The sequence below is a fragment of the Tenrec ecaudatus genome, chromosome 3 (assembly GCF_050624435.1).
Source record: "Tenrec ecaudatus isolate mTenEca1 chromosome 3, mTenEca1.hap1, whole genome shotgun sequence".
Classification (NCBI taxonomy): domain Eukaryota; kingdom Metazoa; phylum Chordata; class Mammalia; order Afrosoricida; family Tenrecidae; genus Tenrec; species Tenrec ecaudatus.
In genome coordinates, this window is record NC_134532.1 from 105,348,533 (window position 1) to 105,369,632 (window position 21,100).

Below are 21,100 nucleotides of genomic sequence, written 5' to 3' on the forward strand. Positions count from 1 at the left end.
AAATGCTTAGTGTTGTTTTTGTAATTACAAGTGTATGCTCTAGAACATTTCATTAAGCACATAAAAAATCACAATAATTTTGTATTTGCATCTCTAACATTTGATCAATTTGCTTCTTAATGTTCCTCCAGTTTACATTATATTACTTTCTTCATTGAAATATAGATTAATATTTTTCCAAGTAGGGTAAACAAGATATTTATACAAGGGTACATTAAAAAGTATTGCTACTAAAGTTTCAAATCATACATCCACAAGGTTTACTTTAAACAAAATGTGTTTAAGTAAATATCTGTTATCAGTGGCTGACAGAGACAAGTTCTCTTAGTATACAGTTCTTTCAGTTTTATTAGGGTGCCTTCAATTATAATTAATCAAGAATTCAACCTAGAGAGGTCAGCCAATTTTTTCCCAGACACAAGGTATTTTTTTTTCTACCTGGTTCATTTCAAGCAGTGTGCACTTTCCTTATTGAGTTTGAAAATGACAAGAACCAAATAATTTTAAATTATATAATCCATCTGAATCCTCCAACAAACCACTTAAAGGATCTCCAAGTTATGCAATTATAATAAATCAGTTTAAAAATTCAGCTTTAAGAATATCTTGATTTTCTTAATTTTCCCACTTACTACTTCATATTTTTGACTAAAGATTTATTATATGGAGTTATTTAAAATTTTAAATAACCCATTATTTTAAATGGAATGTGTTTTAAATTTTAAAGAGCTCCCTAAAACTTTCATGCAAGCAAGTTTCTCCTTTTCATTCCTTCTTTTTTATCCCAATTGCCAACTCAAAACTCTAATTGTCCATTAAATCACCTTGATAAAGGTAATTGTAATTTTTATTGTGAGTTATAACAAAATATAATGCATACTTATTAAATTTCAGTCTAAAATATTTTAATAATTATAGTGCAAAAGTCACTCAAAACAAATTTTAGATTTAATAACCAATTGCTCAAGAGAATTAAATTAACAGCAAAAAAAGCTAGTAAGAAAATTTTCTATCATTTTATTTTATTATTTTAAAAATAGGTCTTAGTTCAATAGAGTTTTTATTTGCCTCTATTTTAGCAAATCCATATTACATGCACCCTACTTATTTTTGTCTAACTCAATGACATAATATAAAATAACCCGTTTTCATAAACATTGCTCTACTGTTAATTACACACACACGCACTGATAAAGTGGAAAGTGTTTTTAATACTTTGTTTTTTGGTGACTAGATAACATATGTAGCGCGTGTTTGACAGAATTACCTCAAGAATAAAGCTGGCCAACACTTCTGAAAGGAAAGGAATCTAGAAGTCTGACATTCAGGATTTCCTTTCAATGACAAGAACACAGTTTAGCTAACCATGAGGCGTGTATACATATGTATCTGTATACACATATATATATTATATATATGTACACACACACTAAAATATGTGTGTATTTATGCAAATGTATATGCATATGTGTGGTATCTGAGAAACCTTAACTAGTTTTTGATCACCCAAATTATATTTTCTTGTGTGAGCCTGGGAGGTGGGTGGGAAAAACAAGAAGAAAACCTGTATTTCCTGAAATTGTTAAAATAACTGATGTCGTACATGCATAACATGTTCTTGGCTCTGATTCCACAATAAATACTACTACTGGTATGTTACTAGGCTACTGTTTTTTCTCCTTAAAAAAACTAAACTTTTATTGAATAGTTGTATCGTTTTCTTCATATATATATATACATGCACAGATTATATATATACTCCTTGGTTGCTGATGTAATAAATGTCACCAGAAAGTTGTAGCCATGGACTTTGTATTTCTTCACTGCCATCACTGTTCTCCTTTTACGATCTGTGCAACCTTGGGGGATTTGGGGAATTTCCCTGAGTCATAGATAATTTATACTTTATTTTTATAAAATGGCAACAATAAGATTTTACTGGGCAATTTTAAACAGTACGTGAGAATATATTTAAAGACTTTAGTACAATACTCAATGTTGTAATGCTGGAATGTGTTAATTACAGCAATAGCGCATAATATTCCAACCACTCTCTCTTCTGTCATTGTCTTAATATTTTAGGGCTACTATTGCAAACCTCCACATAGTAGTACCTTGAAAGAATAGAAATCTGCTGCCTGACAGTCTTGGATGGTAGGGGTCTGCACTCAAGATGCAGGTCGGGCTGCACTCTGTCTTTGTTGGCTTCTGCAAGCCCCAGATGCGGATTGATTTCCTTTGCCTGTAGACACGCCTTCCCAGGGCATCCGGTGTCTGTGTGAAGGGAATAGCTCAGACCAGCCCTACCCCCGGTATGATTTCATACACATAACAAAAGAAAACCCCTTATTTCTAGACAAGGTCACGTACACACTTTTAGGTTAGGTCTTCAAGATAGCTCTTAGAGTTAATTCACTGTGTGCGATTCATCGTAAAAGAATGTTTCTCTGTCTTTGTCTCTTTCAACGTGTCTGTTTCTCTCTCAATGTAGACCACACAGATACAATATACATCCTCCATCTAGGTCAGTAGATGAGTATATATATTGAGGGGGTCAGAGAGAGAGAGAGAGGAACTAGGGGTTGTGAAAATAAACCATCCAGCTGTTAACTGAAAAGTTAGAGACTAGAGGCTCACATCGATGCCAGAGGTACCTCAAAAGAAAGTCCTAAAAATCTACTTCTGAAAAATCAGTCATTAAAATCTCTGCAAGACACAATTCTACTCTGCCACCCTTGAATAACTGTCAACTCAATGACAAGTAGAATATATACATATGTGTGTGTCCTAAGTACATATTCATATCATTATTTTGGTCAAAATGGGAAACAAGCTACACAGACCAAAATTACATTTTATTCTGCTCCATCTTATTGTTCCCTGTATCCATTCCGAAGATAGATAACCTAACTGAATGCACAAATTATAGAACATTACAATATCACATGCAAGTAAACATTTCTGATGATCATCTAACAATGGTTGTAGGGGTACATTGGCAGGGAGCTGCCACAGGTCCAGACAAGCATGTAGTACACAAGGAATTGCCGCTGCTGTCAGATACATTTGGCTAAAAGCAGAAAATACAAGAAAGAGCTGATGTTCAAATGTGTGGATCCTAACAAACTATGGATAACCTAGAGAAGAGTGGGAACTCCAAGACACCTCACTGTGGTTCACCTCGAGCCTGTACGTGGATCAAGAGGAAGTTGTGGGAACAGAACAAGGGAATCCTGCATGGATTAACATCAGGAAAGCTGTGTATCAGAGTTGTATCTTCTCACTATACTTATTCAAACTGCATGCTGAGCTAATCAGAAAAATTGAGTCATATGAAGAAGAACGTGGTATCAGGATCGAAGGAAAGCTTATTTAACAATGTATGATACTCAGATAGCACAATCTTGCTTGCTGAAAATGAAGAGAACTTAGAGCACTTGCTGATGAAGATCAAATATTGCAGCCCTTCAGTATTGTTTACAATGCAATGTAAACAACACACCCTCAAAAATGAAGCAATGGGTGACATTACAAAAAATGGAGAAAAGATTAAAATGGCTAAGGATTTCATCTTGTTGGATCCAAAACCAATGCTCATGGAAGCAACAGTCAGAAAAATAAGTAACACATTGCACTGGGTGAATCTGCTGCACAAGATCTCTTTCAAGTAGTGAAAAGCAAGGATGTTACTTTGGGCACTAAGGTGCACTTGACCTAAGCCATGGTATTTTCAATCACCTTGTATGCATATAAAATTGGAAATTGAGTAAGGCAGAATTGCTGCATTTTCGTTACGGTGCTTATGAAGAATGTCGGAAGCATGGTGGACCGCCCAAAGAACAAACAAATCTGTCCAGGAAGAAGCACAACCACAATCCTCCCAGGAGGCCACAACGGAGAGACTTTGCCTTACATTCTTTGGACATCCTGTCAGGAGAACATCCCTGAGAAGGACATCATGCTTGGTGAAGTAGAGGAGCAGCGAACAAGAGGAAGGCCCTCCACGAGATGGACTGACCCAGTGGCTGCATTCATGGGCTCCAATGTAAGAAAAACTGTGAGGAAAACTTGATGGCACTTGACAACAGCTGCAATTGTCCCGGTAACTAGGAGTCAGAGGGAGTTAATGTCATCATAGTCCATTCAATTACAATCTCTTTGTCCCTCCGAAGCCAAACTCATGTTATCAGAGAGGTCTATCTGTTGGACTATTAACTACAAGGTCCACATTTCAAAACCACCAGTCAATCAGAAAGAGAAAAATAAGGCTTTCTACTCCAGTAGGAATTTGCAGTCTTAAAAACCCAAAGGAGTGGTTCCATTCTGCCCTATAACTTCACTCTGAGTCAAAATCCACCCAGTGGCAGTGAGAAGTAAAACACCTTCCTCTCCACTGAAGCCTCCTTTCTGCTGTCACTGTCGTACATCGTGCTATTCCTGGCCACTTATCTCTATTCTGTGAATCCCAGACCGAACCGAACTCACGGCCAGCAAGCCAATTCCTACTCATAGCCCTCCTCAAGCAGGGTGAGAGGCGATCACTCTTTCCAGCCACAGGAAGCCTAGCATTTCTCCTGTGGCGCTGCTGATGGTTTCAAGCTGCTGAGCTTGCGGCGTGCAGACTGATAACCCACTGCGTCACCTCCGAACAGGTAAAGGTTGAGGTTCTTCTGTCTAGTGCCATTTCTTTAATAGTCTCACCCCAGTGTGTCATTTGGATGATACTCAATTTTTCATTTGGAAGGTGACCCAAACCCAAGGTCATCAAGTGGTTTTGGACTAATAGGTGGCCCTGTGTAGGGCTTCCAAGAAGTAAATCTTTACAGGACCAAATAGCCTCAACTTTCCCTGATGGGTTTGAATGACACCAAACTTGTGTGCACCCACTTACCCAACATTTACCCAACAGCACCGCTGGCAGGGTGGGTGGTAGTGGGGTGGTGGTGGATGCTATAAAGCCCTCTCTCTGCAATATAAATTAGTATACATTAAAATATCTTCAAATTGTGTAATTTTTATGAAAACTAAATTCCAGGAAGAGTGAAATGGCAAGCCTAAATAAAAAGAAAGTCTGATTCAATGACTTTGATCATGGATACCTTCTCCAAATGTGCTTTGAAACTAGAATTAATACCCGACCATATTAATATTAATTAACCACAAAGCAACCTGACGATGGAAGATACCGTAATTCCCTTTTCCTCAAGTATTCTTTAAACTCTGGAACACAAAAAATGTCGAGCCTTTTGACCTTATTGACAAAATCTTTGTCTTCACATTTTACCAGAAATGTTCTAATTCCCCTGGAATTAGACCTTCAATACCTGCATATCAATCACAACAGCTTTAGGCATACACATGATAGAGTACTCTGAAATGATTGTAGAGTAGCATAATTTTGCGTCTACTTTGTAACATATTTTAACATAGCTTCTGAGCTATATATACTTCTTAGTCACATATTCTAATGTAATAAAATGATCTCCCACTCACTCAAACAGTTAACTTTAGGCATTCTTGAATGTATCAGCAATTGAATTACATCAACTGTTGCTTTCCTATAGGTTAACAGACCTTACTGTATGTTTTTCTACAAAGGGTTTGTTCACAATCAAAGCAAACCTTGACAGGACATAAGCCTTAATGTGCTGAAAGTGCATGGGAATAAAAAAGAGATTGACATATTGGAGTATAAAATATTATTGACTTAAAATTTGACCAACGAAGACCTGTGTTATAAAATTGTTTTCTTGTGATTGTTTTCTATCCTCCCTACTAGCAAAGATAATAGTGCTTGCCATTTTACCCAAGTGTAAAATGTGTGTGTAAACAGGATAAAGGATAGGTAAAATTTATGTGTTAAAAAATATTTGGCACCTGTTTCCTTGATCTAAATTCAGATGAAATTAAAATATCCCATGCAATCAGATATTTCTGAGTATACACAACTGTTTCTAGAGTACTCTTAATATCTTCATAGATATACTCTATTTTATTAATATTTCCTAAAAGTTGCCATTAGTTTCATAAAGATAAGTGATATGTGAAGAATTACGCAATTACCAGATTCAGGACATGTAACAGAGAGAGTTTCGACTGATGGAGAAACACCTGCATTCTGCACCTGTCCATGGTGGTTTCCGGGTCATGGGGCATATGTTAAATGGAAAGGCGCACACGTGAGGCTGAAACAGAACCAGAGATAGCACCCAGAGCACAAACCATGCCACACAGACACATGAATGACAGTGGATCAGAAGAGGAAATGCTACATTGATATTTTTGTCTTTTCAATCTTGGTTTGTTTACTGAAGAAGATGGGTTACAACTCCTAAGTATAGTAGTTTGTGGTGACAGTGTTGGTGGAACCAGGTGGAACCATGTTTGGGAGCTCAAGCAACACATTTGACCTTTAAGTTTCAAATTTCCCAAACTTCCATTTATTTAAATGATCTAAAATAGATCCTAGTCTCTGTACCCCATAAGTTCCCTCAACGTATTTGGCCTAATTCTCCCTTTGAAGAAATTTTAAAGTTACTCAACTCCCCCCCCGCCCCTCGACAATTAAAAATGTTTTCATTATCCAGAATAAAGTTTCGTTGTCACTTTTCCAGTCCTCCTGCATCCTTCCAGTGCTCTTCCGGGGCGTTATCACCCACTACGGGCAACACTGCTCTACACTGAACAGAGCGAACTGTAGACGTGCTATACTCCTGGTACCCCCATGCAGCAGAATAGACCTACTATGTTCACACATCGCTTGATGCTGTTGTTAGGTGTTGATAAGTTGGTTCTTACTTACAGCAACCCTATGCACAACAAAACAAATGATGACCCAGCCCTGAGTCATCCTCACAATTCTCCTCCTGTTTGGGCCCGTTGTTGCTGTGTCAAGACTCCCTGTCAATGGTCCTCCTCTTTGTGACTGCCCTTCTTCTGTACCAAGCACAATGTCCCTTTGCATGGCCTCGCCTCTCCTATTAACATATCCTAATTAAGAAATGCATAGCCTGTGTTGGTCTGGGTAGACTAGAGAAACAAATCCCGGGAGACTCATATGTGCATAGGAAAGGGCTGTATATCCAAGAACAATGGAACCTTGAGAAAACATATTCACCCGTATGTCCGATCCCAATCCATAAAGTCCTCTCACACTCACGAAACACATGCAATGGCACTGAATGCAGGGAGATCACAGGCCAGTGGGTGCAAACTTACTTTTTCCAGTGCTGGTAGAAGCATCCCATTGCTGGCAGGGGTCTCCATGTGGCTCCTCCAGTTCCCAGGGCACGGTGTCTATCAGCACAGCGCCATGTGTCTTGTCAGTAGAACATCTCGCAGGGAGTGAGTAGAAAGAGTGTCTCTGGCGTCCAACGAGGAAAATCAGGAGTTCCCAGAATCCTCATAAAAAGAAGGCTGTGCCCACACAGAGTTCTCTTTGGCTATACAGTGATTGACGGGCTGGACTTCACCCATTTACTCCCAATCCTCTCAAATTGACAAACAATTATATAACTATGACATAGTCTCACCATCCTCACTTCTAAGGAACATTCTGGCTGTACTTCTACTACAGATTTGTTTGTTTGTTTGGCAGTCTATGGTACTTACAATATTTTTGCCAGCACCAATATCAAATGAGTCAATTCTTGCTTTGCCTTCCTTTCTTGTCCAACTTTCAAATGACTATGAAGCAAGTGAAAATACCATGGCCTGGGTCAAGACACCATAATCTTCAAGGTGACATTCTTTTAAGGAGTTTTGTGTAGCAGAATTGCCAGTGCAATATGAGGGGCTACCCCGCCAAAATATAAAAAAGCTCCACTGGGCAGAGTTTTCATAGTACATATTTTTCCTGCTGGGCAAGCATGGAGCAACTTTCTCTGAGTTAGTACACTCAGTGGTGTCACTTAGAAAGGTTCTCTCTGGTCACAGTGAATTTTTTCATAAAAACGGTTTTGCTTGAATCTCATTATTTTGTTTGATGGCTGATTTAAGAGAATAGTGTGAGTCTGTGACATTTGTTTCATGCTCAGGAAAAATGACACAGAAACTGTTGTGATGTTGAACACAGCTAAACAGGAAGTGCTATGGGGAAAACTGAAATGTACCAGTGGGTTTTTCATTTCAAAAAAGGTGAAATGTTGATTGATGACAAATTTCATTCTGGACCTCTGTCAACTTCCAGATGGATAAAAATGTAGACGCATAATGCATTTGGAGTTCTTTTTACTAGGTCAGCCAACTTTTCTATTTAGAGATTCTGAAAAGATTGCATAACAGTGTCTGACAAAAAAAGCCTGATTTGTGGCAGACGGGGCACCGGTCTTGCCACCACGACAATGTACCTGCTCACACAGCCATCTCAGTGTGCCAGTTTTCTGCAAAAACAGCATGCCTCTATTGACCCACCCACCTTACTTATCTGACCTCGCTCCATGTGACTTCTTTTGTGTCTGTGATTGATGAGGGACATGAAAGGACAGTGATTTGTTGATGTAGAAGAGGTGAAGAAAAAATTGAGGGAGGTACTGTCAGCCATCCAAACAGATGAGTTTGAAAATGTTTCCAAGAATGGAATCCCAGGTTTGAAAAAGTATAATGGAGAATACTTTGAAGGTGATAAAAAGATGTTTTGTTTAAAAAAATTACATACATAGCTTTGAAAAAAATCCATTTTTTAAAAGTTTGAGGGTGGGGTTACCCCCTCATATATTGTTAGATTTCTTGACTCCTGCTTTGATTTTGGATCTAAATAAAATGAAATTCTTGACAACTTCCATTTTCTCTCCATTTATATTACCTATTGGTTCAGTGTATGGATTTTGGTTTTCTTTACATTGAGTTGTAATCCATAATGAGGCCTGAAATCCTTCATCTTCAACAGTAAGTACTTTAAATCTTCCTCATGTTCAACAAGTAAGGTTGTGTTATCTGCATATCGCAGATTGTTAATAAGCCTAACTCCAATCCTGATGCTGTGTTATTCTCCATGTAGTTCTACTTCTCAGATAATTGTCTCATCATAGAGATTGCAGAAGTACGGTGAAGGTTACAACCCTGACATACACCTGTCCTGATTTTAAACTATGCAGTCTTCGCTTGTCTGCTCTAGTAGCCATCTCTTGGTCCATGTACAGGTCTCAAATGAACACAATGGAGTGCTCTGGAATCCCGATTCTCCATGTCAACCATAGTTTTCTTACATCAGCATCCCTAGTGCCATGTCCTCGTCTGAATCCATCTTAAATTCTCCCTGTTCATGTACTGCTGCAACAGCTTCAAAAATTATCCTCAGCAAAATCTTACTTGCATGTGAAATAAATTGTATTATTTGAAATTTCCAGATTCTGTTGCGTCACCTTCCACTCTAACGGACCCAGCTAGGTTATCTTCAAGTCAGTTGAACAGTAGTTGTCTTCCACATTTCTTAGCACAATCAAGTGAGTACTTCCTCAGCTTGTCAAAACAAACAAGGGCATGTAAAACATGTATTAAACAAAAACATCAAAATATGGAGCTAGTACTTCTCCATGTATCCTTCCTGCACTTCTGAAGTCAATGAAATTCTGAAGCAGTGTTTTCAATTCTACATTCACCCCCTGAAGAATTCTATGTTTTCTTGTGTGGCCACATCAAAAGAGCAGGCTTAGCATGTTGAAGGATTTAATCATGTTGCTTTGAAATTTTCTTTGAATTTGGGGAACAAAAAACCTTATGGGACAAGTTGGGGTTGTACGGCAGGGAGGATAAGGTTTCCCAACAGCATGCTCCACGACATGACCTGCTGGTGCCTTGTAATGATGCAAAGGGAAAATCTCTTCGGGCAATGTTTCTGGTCGTTCTCCCACCAACACAATTTTCAAGTTTCTTCTATTTTTTCCTAATAAACTCTCATGATCATCTTGTGTTCTCAGAGAAAAATATGTCAATATTAACCCTTTGGAGTCCATAAAACCTAGTTGCCATACTATTCTGAGTTAGCTGTAGTCTTGAATTTACCTGGCCTACCTGCTTTGTTTAGACTCTCCCTGCCCCCTTTTTAAGGCACTTTAAGAGTGTTTTATTTTTTTAAATCCAGTAGTAAAAAGATTAGAGAAGACATAGCATTGGGGAAATCTGTCCCACAGACCTCCTTAAAGCTGAAAAGCACCTGACCCGAGGCCCTGATATTTTCTCTTATATAATATAATAAAATAATAAGGGTTCCTAGGTGGGTAGGGTGGGCGAGGGAGGGGATGAAGGAGAGCTGAGATCAAAGAGTGCAAGAAGAAAGAAAATGTTTTGAAACTGAAGGAGGCAGCAATTATGCCATTGTGCTTGATCTCATTGAATTATAGATTGTTATAAGAGCACCCAATAAAAAGATTTTAAAAACAACAACACAAAAGTTCATCAAGTGAAATCAAAGTTTGTGGGAAACAGAACAATTTCTCCCAAGTTGTCTCACCCAAATATATGCCAAACCTAGCTGCTTGCTACACGTGGCAAATGACTACACACTTAGAGGTCAAAAGAAGTAGGTCAAGGGTTATTCTCCCTAAGGATTACCAGCCATCTAGAGTAATCAGACTGCATAGTCTGTTCTGCCCTAAGTAGATCTCACTTCCTTCTGATAAGGAGAGTAGTGGATTGTTTTCCTGAAGGAGAGTCCAGGGAGGTCTAGCCCACTCAAGGATGATCAAGGTTAGGCTGCCATCATGAATGTAGGGTCTGCCCTTCTTGTCGCATGTATACCCCTCGTCCCTCCCTTCCTATCATATGCACACCCCTAGATCATCCCCTTCTTGTTACGCTTTTGCCCATTGTATATCCCCCCTATTGCATGTATTGTACAACCCCTTCCTGTGAAAAAAAATACTCGCTCTCTTGCCTTCTCTCCTCTGCCCCTCTCAGTTGCCTTCTCTCCTTTGTCCCTCTTGGCCCATGCTGTAGGTCATGATCATTCAGGAGATGAGCATGCTACCATGGAATGTGTCTGACTTCTTTATTTTACTCTCCTATCTCTCTCATTCTCTGTGATTTTATTATAATCTTTATATATCTCAACCATACAATTGTGCTTACTGAACCTATGATTAGTTGTAGGGGGGGCTGGATTCCCTCACAAAAGTTCAAGACAGTGCTCATTTGTGGTTATTGGTTTTTTTTTTATGTGAGGTGATAGTACATTTGGATTTGGAATTCATTCCACCAGGTCAGACTGTTCATCAAGCTTTCTATTTAGAGGTTCTGTAATGATCGCATCACAGTGGGAGTAAAAACGGCCTGATCTGTGCCACATGGAGGACTGGTTTTGCCACCATGACAATGCACCTGCTCACACAGCCATCTCAGTGCACCAGTTTTAGGCAAAAAGCAGCATGCCTCTCTTGCCTCTCACGCACCTTACTCACCTGACCTCACTCCATGGGCCTCTTTTTTGTTTCTGAGAATGCAGAGAGACATGAAAGGACAGTGATTTGATGACAGAAGAGGTGAAGCAAAAAATAAGGGAGGTGCTGTCCACCATCCAGATATAAGTTTGAAAAACGTTTCCAAGAATGGAATCACAGATTTGACAAATATAGTAAGTTAATGAAGAGTACTTTGAAGATGTTAAGGTTCTTTTGTAAAAAAAAAAATTAATTACATAGCTTTGAAAAAAAGAACCAGTTTTCTTTGGGTAACCCTCATGCATCTGAACAGGCAACGTGTGAACTGGATTTATCAGGAATAAAATGGTAACTATACATTTTTCCAAAACATTGCTGGGAACATACAGCTGCTCTAGCTAAGATTTCTTAGGCTGTTATTCTAACAGATACATTAAAAAAGTCAAATCGCTTTACAAAGGTAAAATTTATTTCTCATTCACATAATATCCATGTGGTGTGGAGGAGAAAGGAGGACAGTAGAAAGCTCTGCTCCCGTTCGACACCCAGAAACTCAAGGTGATCTAACCTTGACAACTTGAACCCAAACCTTGTTTGGTCATCGCTTTACCCTTTGGACATCCAACCGGCAAAGCAAGAGAAATGAGATTGGAGGATTATGTAGGGACATTTTATGGGCCTGGAAGTGATATAAGAGTCCCTGAGTTGTGCAAATAATCACTTATCAAAGCAGCTTCCTGAAAGAGCAAAAATCCCAGCTGTCCCATAAGTGCCTCAGAAGAAAGGTCTGGTAGTAAACTTCTGAAAATTCATTCCCTGAAAGCACTGTGGTGCACAGTTCTCCTCTGGCACACATGAGATGCACATGAATCAAAATCAACTTGATAGCAGCTCATGGTGGTAGAAATTTAGTGTCCTCAAGCCAATAAGCCATTGACTAGACTTTAGTCAAAAGTCTGCACCTTACTGAGAAAACTAAGAAATACACCCCTACTGTAGTGTGAAAGGAAAATATACAGGCAAGGTGAATAGCTATTCATTCTTTGTCATAATTCACTCTGTTCATCAAATCTCTATTACATTCTTTCTCCACACAGGAAACTTCCATTCATTCCCAGTGGTGCCAATTCAAAACCATTTTCAGTCACTTATCTCAGATTAGTATGGAAAATCTGAGTCAGTGGAAGACCTCTTCATCAAGTCTCGACACAACTCTTGGTAGTCTGTGAATTCATAGACAGGAATTCTGGTGGCACAGAAGGCTCTATAGTGGGCTGATAACCACAAGATCAGCAGTTCAAACCCACCAGCCACTCTACAGGAGAATAAATGCAGTTTTTGATACCCATAAAGATTGACAGCATCAGAAACCCACAGGGGCAATTCTACTCTGTCCGTAGATTCTATGAGTCAGAATTGACTCAAGGCTGTCAATTTGATTCTTGTTTTCGCTTGAATTAAATTTATGTTCTCTCTTCACAGACAAATCTACAACTAGAGACAGGGTATATTTTGACCATGATTAACACTCTTATTTAAATCTGGGAAGGATGAGAGGCACAGCAATAAATGGGTAGTAATTATTGTGCGTTTCTCCTGGGAAGGCAGCAGCCACCTGATAGTCAAAAATATTTTCATGATTAGAGCCTGATTGTGCCCTCTGAGAAGACAAGACTTCCTATGAGACTAATTCTTTAATTTTGTTTTTAAACTCTTTTGGTTCCCACTTTTACCCTCTCATTCAAATCCAAACTCATCGCCTTCAAGTCAATTTTAACTCAAAGCAACTCTTTATAGGGGTGGCTAGGAATGTATTTTGAGCTATTTGTTAGAAACAAACTATATTTGTACATATTTGATAAATATTTGCCTAATTCTTAGCATATAGATTGACATTGAAAGAGATATCAGAATTTTATTTAAGGGTTACTCCAATATTACGTATAATGTCTCTCACAATGGACTACTATGTACTCCCCCCAAACAAATAATGAAAACTTGATACACATCATGACACTGATGAACCTGGAAACCATTTTGCTGAGTACATTGAATCACAAAAGGACAAATATTGTATAAATTCTTGTGTTTCTCCAGGTAGACTAGAGAAACAAATCCATGGAAAGTCATACGTGTATAAGAGAGAGTTTTATATAAAGGGTAATTGTGCATTAAGAAAGTATCCCAACCCAGTCCAGTCCAAGCCCATAGATCTGATATTAGCCCATATGTCCTACACCAGTCTATAAAATCCTCTTCAGACTCACAAAACAAATGCAATGATGCTGAATGCAGGATGATCACAGGGCAGTGGGTAGAACTTATTTTGGCAGTGTAAGCATCTCAGCGCTGGCAGGGGTCTCCTCGTAGCTTCTCTAGCACCCAGCACTACATCAGGTAGGTCCATGTGACTTCTTCTCAGAGATATCTCACAGTAAGTGAGCTGGGAGAGAGTCTCTCCCACCTCCAAGGAGGAAATACAAGAATTCCCAGAATTCTCAGGAGAAGGCCATGCCCAGACAGAGGAGGCCTTATTTGTTATGTATTGATTGACAGACCAGACTCCACCCCTTCATTCATAATCCTCTCAAATTGACACCAGATTACATAACTAACGCAGTCCACTACTATAAGGATAAACACCAAGAAAAAGGCAGGCTTCTGGTCTCCAGTCATGTAATATTCTAATCTAGTCTCCCAAGCAACAAGGTAGTGAGCCTATCCAATGCCCATGAGCCATATAGCACCAACTTATTTTATGCATCTTAATAAACACTTTGACAAAGAAGGTCTCACCTCAGCTTGCTTAAATTTCTCAAGATGTGGAGAGAAGACCAATCAGTTGTTCAACATAATCCTTAGCTCCCAACCCTCTAATCAAGAGACTCTCTCAGAAGATTGATTAGTGTCCCTTCCTGGAGACTCAAGTCAAGACTTGAGAAGGGGAAATGTCTGTTTGGGGGAAGGAGATTATGCTTCGTTTGATGGATAAGCATGGCATCCAGGGAATAAAACCTTTACAATACTTACATAGAAGCCAACGGGATAATGTGCCAGATATTACATTCCTAATAAGGCACTTTTGACCTAGTTTCTATCTAGCCCTTGGCAACCAATGCCACGTGCTATAGACAATGGGAGCTTTAGACTCTGTCCTTTCAGAATCTATTCTTCATAGATGACACCAGAAGGATCCACTTTGTAAATCCCAGTAAGGGAATTGGGCTTTGTTTAAGCTCATCTGGAGCAGATGAGCGGATTTAAGGGAAGGACATACCTCCTTGGGGTAGGCTGACATTTTCTCGTGTTGGAATAGTAGCTGACTGCTATCCCAAGATGATGCAATTGGTGTTCATTTGACTTTGGTTTAGATCTCTTGCTTTGCGGGACACAATAAATAGTAGCCAGGGATTACCATAAATGTACTATATTTGTGCTTTGTGATTTTATGATATGTATTAGTGTGGCAACATGGTTTTGTATTTATGAATGAGGGTTATTGAACATTTTCCCTATCACCAGCCCTCACTGTTTCTATAAATAATGTCTAGTGATTTATAAATAGTACTCAGTCACTTAGTTTTCATCTGTACAAAAAAACATCATGTTTGGGGGTCTGAAAAGATAGTCTATGAATGTATAACTTTCTCTTTTTAACAGTTATAAATTCTATTGGCTAAATTAATGGTATTATCAGTATGAATGCCTTATTTCTCAAGGGGATGATTTATAATACTCTTTATTATCAAATGATAATGATGTTTTGAAAGTGCACTGGGGACATATATGAATCATACATACATGAATTGTTTCTGGGCCCGAGCGTCATTATGGCCCTGATCTAAGAAAAATTAATTCTTATTACATGGGTCTACTTGATAATCATCCACATGAAGAGATCACTGATGGTGCTATCGCAAAACATCGCGAAGAAATCAAATGGTACCCAAGGAACAAAAAAAATAGCAACTGCGCTCTTAATGACTTGTCTTAAACAAGCAACCTTGTTTGCTAAGCCTTCTAAGTGAAGTCCACATGAAAGAAGAACACCATCTTGTCTGATTCAAAGGTTATAAATAATAAATCCAAATCCAGAGGAGAAAATATTAGAACTTAAATTCTGAACACCAGTTTTCAGGAGGCTATGAATGACCACAGAAGCCCCAAATCCATTTGCAGGTTCCCCACATGGATGACAGAGGCAGCCAGAAAGAAAAACCTTGTTGGGATGGATTGACACGGTGATTACAACCACGAGCTCCAGCACAGGAGCAATTGTCAGCATGTTGTAGGGCTGGGCAGTGCTTTTTGCTCTGTTGTGGAAACTACAACATGCTCCTTAACAACGCCAACAACATAGATGAACCCTCTGGCGAATCCCCTCTGACCGCAGTCCCGGGACGTGAAGAGTCTTGCTATCAGAAAGCAGGATGAAGTCAATTATGGCAGACGTGGCTAGGAGCAAATGTAACACCTATCCCTTGATCTCCATTTCACTCCTTCTAAAGTTGTTTCAGTTTTTAATATTTTCTGCTTTCTTTTCAATTGTGGTTTTTCTGTTTCATTGTGTACTTGTTGGTTTTATTGTTTGTTTCTTGTTGTAGTTCTGTATGATTTTCTGAATATGAAATTCAGGCTAGAAAAATCTATAGAGATAGTAACTGGATTAATAGTTAGCTGCCTAGGAGCATGGCAGGTGAAGTTGGAGGGAAATGAGGAGTTAACAAAATGAGTACAAGAATTAAAAATATATTTTAAAATTGATTGTGATGATGGTTGCACAATTCTTCTTAATATTGTTGAGCTATTAAGAGTATATGCTATGTGCATTATATGCCAATAAACTATTACAAGTTTTAAAAATAAGTCAGTAGTACCACAAATGACTATGCAGTAGAGAGCATTCTCGGCTATACAAATGGATCACTTTGGAGTGTAATTAAAACCTGGCTTCAGTAGCATGAGCTAACCAAATCACACCCTTTTCCTACAGGGCATCTTTAGATTCCACCTCAGTAGAAGGTGTGAGACGATCACACCTTTGATTTCCTTGTGGATCTCTTTAAGGCTATTTTACTGGAGAGTGTGATATAAAACATCATCCTGGGATTGGCTTGGATGAGGCATACCTGCTGGTATCCCTCTACGGTTCCAACACATTACCTGAAAAACTGCACTTCTATTTCCGGACTGAAGATGGGTGGAAGCACGAACACCTGCTATGACTTTTGGACATTTTTAGATTCTGGTTCATGACCCTGCATTTGGGTCACCTCCCCATGACCTGCCAGTTTGGGAGGGAACAACGCCCCTGCCATGTGACACATTTCCTCAAGTCTTTTGTTTGTTTATTTGTTTTTATTTCTGTGGGTTGTCACAAGAAATCACAAAACCCATGACATGGGGCCTATACTAAGAGAAGGAGAAGGGCGAAATCGAGCTGAAGGGGACTTTGTTAAGGGTTGGACATTAGGGATCTTTAGTTTCCAACTCCATGGGAATAATCTGTTATTAATTCTTCTAAAAAAATTATTACTCCACCAAACAAATGACTTTCATGAGCCATTTTCAAATCTAAAAAACTGAAACTAAGCATTGGTGTGAGTAAAGTGTTATCTTTTTTCAAGATGTTTCTCTTCTAAAAGCATTGAATAAAAACTTATTTTGTCTGTAGCCTTTTATTCTTCGTATTATGGCATTTATACCACTGATCACCAAATCTTTGCTTTATGGCTGACTTTATGACTCATCTCCAGTAACAGCTTTATAGCGGGAGTCTAATGAGTTAGACCTTACAGAAAAGTATATTGGTCTGTTTTAAAGCTTCAAAGACACAGCACTAAGGTCTCTGGATTTACTGCGGCTCTCTCCACTCTTCCAACAGTGGTGCCTTTAGTTGTCTTTCCAACTTTACAACTTCTTTGAAAGGCAGGCACAGTTAAGCTCTACTGGACAACAGCAGCAACAACAACAAAGCACATGAAGTCAGGGATTCACAGAAAAAGAAGAAAAGCATATATCATTTAACTGCACACGCAATATGGGAAGAGAGTGGTCAAGTAGGGCATGTTAAAAACTTGCATGAGCTACTCATTTAGAAAGCCTGTGTCATGGTGAAGCACAGGAGAACAAGGATGGCCACAGTCATGAGCCTAACCCTTGAGAGCTTAGCCGTCCCGGTGGCACAAAGGCCTTTAAAGCTCTCTGGATGGGAAGCAGGAACCGGGGAGATGGAAGACATTTCTCACATCTCAAAGAGGGAAAGACAGACATTTAGAATAGGCTTATAAAATAGATGCTTTCTTCATTCAGTTTTTAAATTCCAAAAGAGAAAAATTATTGGTGCTTTCACTTATTTACCATGTTAGAAGAAAATCAAAGATTAGGTAGGCAACCTTATAAATATTCTCAATTATACTGATTCTAATATTTTTAAAATCATTTTATTGGGGGCTCTCACAGCTCTTGTCACATTCCATCCATCCATTGTGTCAAGCACATTTGTACATATGTTGCCATCATCATTTTCAAAACATTTTCTTTTTACTTGAGCCCTTGGTATCACCTCCTCACCCCTCTCCCCCATCCTCTCTCTCTCATGAACCCTTGATAATTTTTTTTCATGTCTCCCTTCATCCACTTTTCTGTTGTCCATCTCCCTTGGAGGGCATTATGTGTAGATAATTGTGATCAGTTCTTCTTTCTCCCCCAACCTTCCCCTTCCCCTCCTGGTATCACTGCTCTCATAATTGGTCCTGAGGGGTTTATCTGTCCTGGGTTCTCTGTGTTGTGAATTCTTATCTGTGCTAGTGTACATGCTTGGGTCTAGCCGGATTTGTAAGGTAGAACTGGAGTCATGACAGCAAGGGGAGGAAGCATTAAAGACCTAGAGGAAAGTCGTATGTTTCATCAGTGCCATACTGCACACTGACTGGCTCGTTTCTTCCTTATAACCCTTCTGTATGGGAATGTCCAAGTGTCTACAGATGGGTTTTGGGTCTCCACTTCAAGCTCCCTTCATTCACATTGATATGATTTTTTTTTTGTTCTGGGTCTTTGATGCCAGACACCTGATCCCATGGATACCTCATGATCACACAGGCTGATATGCTTCTTCTATGTGGACTCTGTTGCTCCTGAGCTAGATTGCCACTTGTTTACCTTCAAGCCTTTAAGACCCCCAGACGCTACATCTTTTGTTAGCCAGACACTATCAGCTTTCTTCACCACTGTTGCGCTTATGCACCCATTTTGTCTTCAGCGATCTAGTCAGGGTAGTGAGCATCACAGAATGCTACTGTGTTAGTTTGGGTTGACTAGAGAAACAAATTCAGAGAGACACTCATAAGTGTATAATAAAGAACTTTATATACAGAGTAATTGTACACTAAGAAAACATCTCATCCCAGTGCAGATCAAATCCATAAGTCTGATATTAGCCCATATGTCCGATACCAATCTGTAGAGTCCTCTTCAGACTCATGAAACATGTGCAATGATGTCAAATTGAGGAAGATAACAGACCAGTGGGTGGGAAGTCTTGTGGATCCAGTGGCATTGTAAGCATCTCAGCACTGGCAGGGTTCTCCATGTGATCTGTCCAATTCCAGGCACTAGTGTAGCTCCATGTGTCTTGTCAGCTGCAATGTCTCCCAGGGAGTCTGCCAGCGAGGTATTTATCTCCTGAGTACCTCCAAATGAGATCATCAAGCGGTGACCTGATTGACAGGCTAAACTCCATCCCTTCATGCTTAATTCTCTCAAATTGAAAATAGATTCTAGAACTACCATAGCCGGGTTATTAGGAAAAAAGTGTTCTTGCGTTGAGGAAGTACTTGGGTAGAGGCCCAATGTCTGTCTGCTACTTAACATACAAATATATGTACATAGATCGATTTCCCTATAATTATATATAAATATATTTATACATATACATACTTGTATTTAGACCCCCATAAATGTCCTTTGCCTCTTAGGATACCTGGTGGGGCTTGATAAAGGGAAATGTGGCTGAGAGGAATTACTGAACCCTCAATAAAGGTCGAACATGATAGCGGGACAAGAGGAAAGTAAAAGGAAATAGAGAAAAAAATCTAATAGGCTCAAATACATTTTTAAGAGTCTAAAGTTCTGCTATCTATCTTTGTGTATCAAATTTAGAGTAAAAAAGAAAAGAAACCCCAAATCATCGAATTTATTGGTAACAAAGCGAAAGAGTTAAAATTTAAACATGGCATTTAAGTGACTGAGCAAATGACATTCATTTTAGTCATTGTAGGTGAGAGTTATTTCCCATACATAATTTATCAAGTCATAATTTAGCAGCCAATAACTTAATTTAAAAGAGTTTTCAATGTAAATGAGGCCAGGGAAAAATACAAATGAAAAGTTGCTAAAAATTCACTGTTTTTCTTCTTAATATGCTTAAATCACTTTTAAAAAATTACATAAAATAAATTTTGACAAGTGCCATAGTATTTTGATCAAAATGATGATTATAGAGAATGAACCATACATTTAGGGACAGTAAATTAGACAGAAACTTTAACAGGTATATTAGTAATCTTGTGCTGTTTAGCATTTTTCATAGTAGTAATAAAACTAAAACGTGTTAAAATAAGAAGGTGGTCCCTGATCAGGGCCCTGGTGGCGTAGTGGTTATGCTTTAGGTAGCTAACTGCATGGTCAGCATTTCAGAACCACCAGCCACTCCATGGGAGTAACACTAGGCTTTCTACTCTCAAAAGAGTTACAGTCTCAGAAAACATCTCCTGAAGGGTCACTATGAGTCTGAATTGACTCAATAGCAGTGAGTTTGAGGGTTTTTTGTTGTTGTTGTTGTTTTGTTTTGTTTTATTCCTTAGGCTGGTATCTCTAGAAAAGCAAAGCAAATAAAGCTTATATCTATAAATACACACATGGGTAATCCACGTGCTACTCTAGAAAATCATAGCATTTTCAAACAAATTAACTTAGTTGTCAATTTTTTCCTATTTTAATTTATTATTATGGGAGAAAGTCTGGACTAGAATAATAATAATTATTGATTGATGATCTTTGTAAAGATATGCCCTTATGTAAATATAATTATATATAATATTTTGTAAACCCCAAGTCTAAAATAGAGTCAAATCCCTCTTCTAAAAAAAATACAGAGAGATTTATTTCAAGGAAATACCTCACACACTTATAGACATGGACAAGTGCATTATGTACCTAAGTCAGCTGTCTGCCAGGAGGCTTCCCCTGATTCAGGTACTCACAGAGCTTATGAACAGCAGGCTTCTGGCTACACACAGGAATGCACCCAAGCTTGCCAAGTAAAATAACAAGCCATTAATCACTCCTAGCAGGCAATGCAGCAGTTCACTGGTTCATTTCTAAAGGATCAGAGGTTGGATGATCAGTCAGATGCAGGGTCAAGACCCTACAAAAAGCCTGTGAGATTTTTCCTAGTATCTACTTATATCAGAATCAGGACATGTTCCCAAGGAGATACCACCATGGAGAAATTACTAAACCTTCACTGCAGAGCCACTGAGAATCCTGATCCAACCAAGTTGACACAAATCTTAATTATTTTGATATACCCCTTGCCTACTTGGTATCTATTCTTATCTCCTTAAAAGACACATAATCTTTAAATAAAGACAACTATAAAGTCAACTTGCACTTAACATTAGACAACTGACATAAATACAACCAAACATTCAGTAACTCCATTT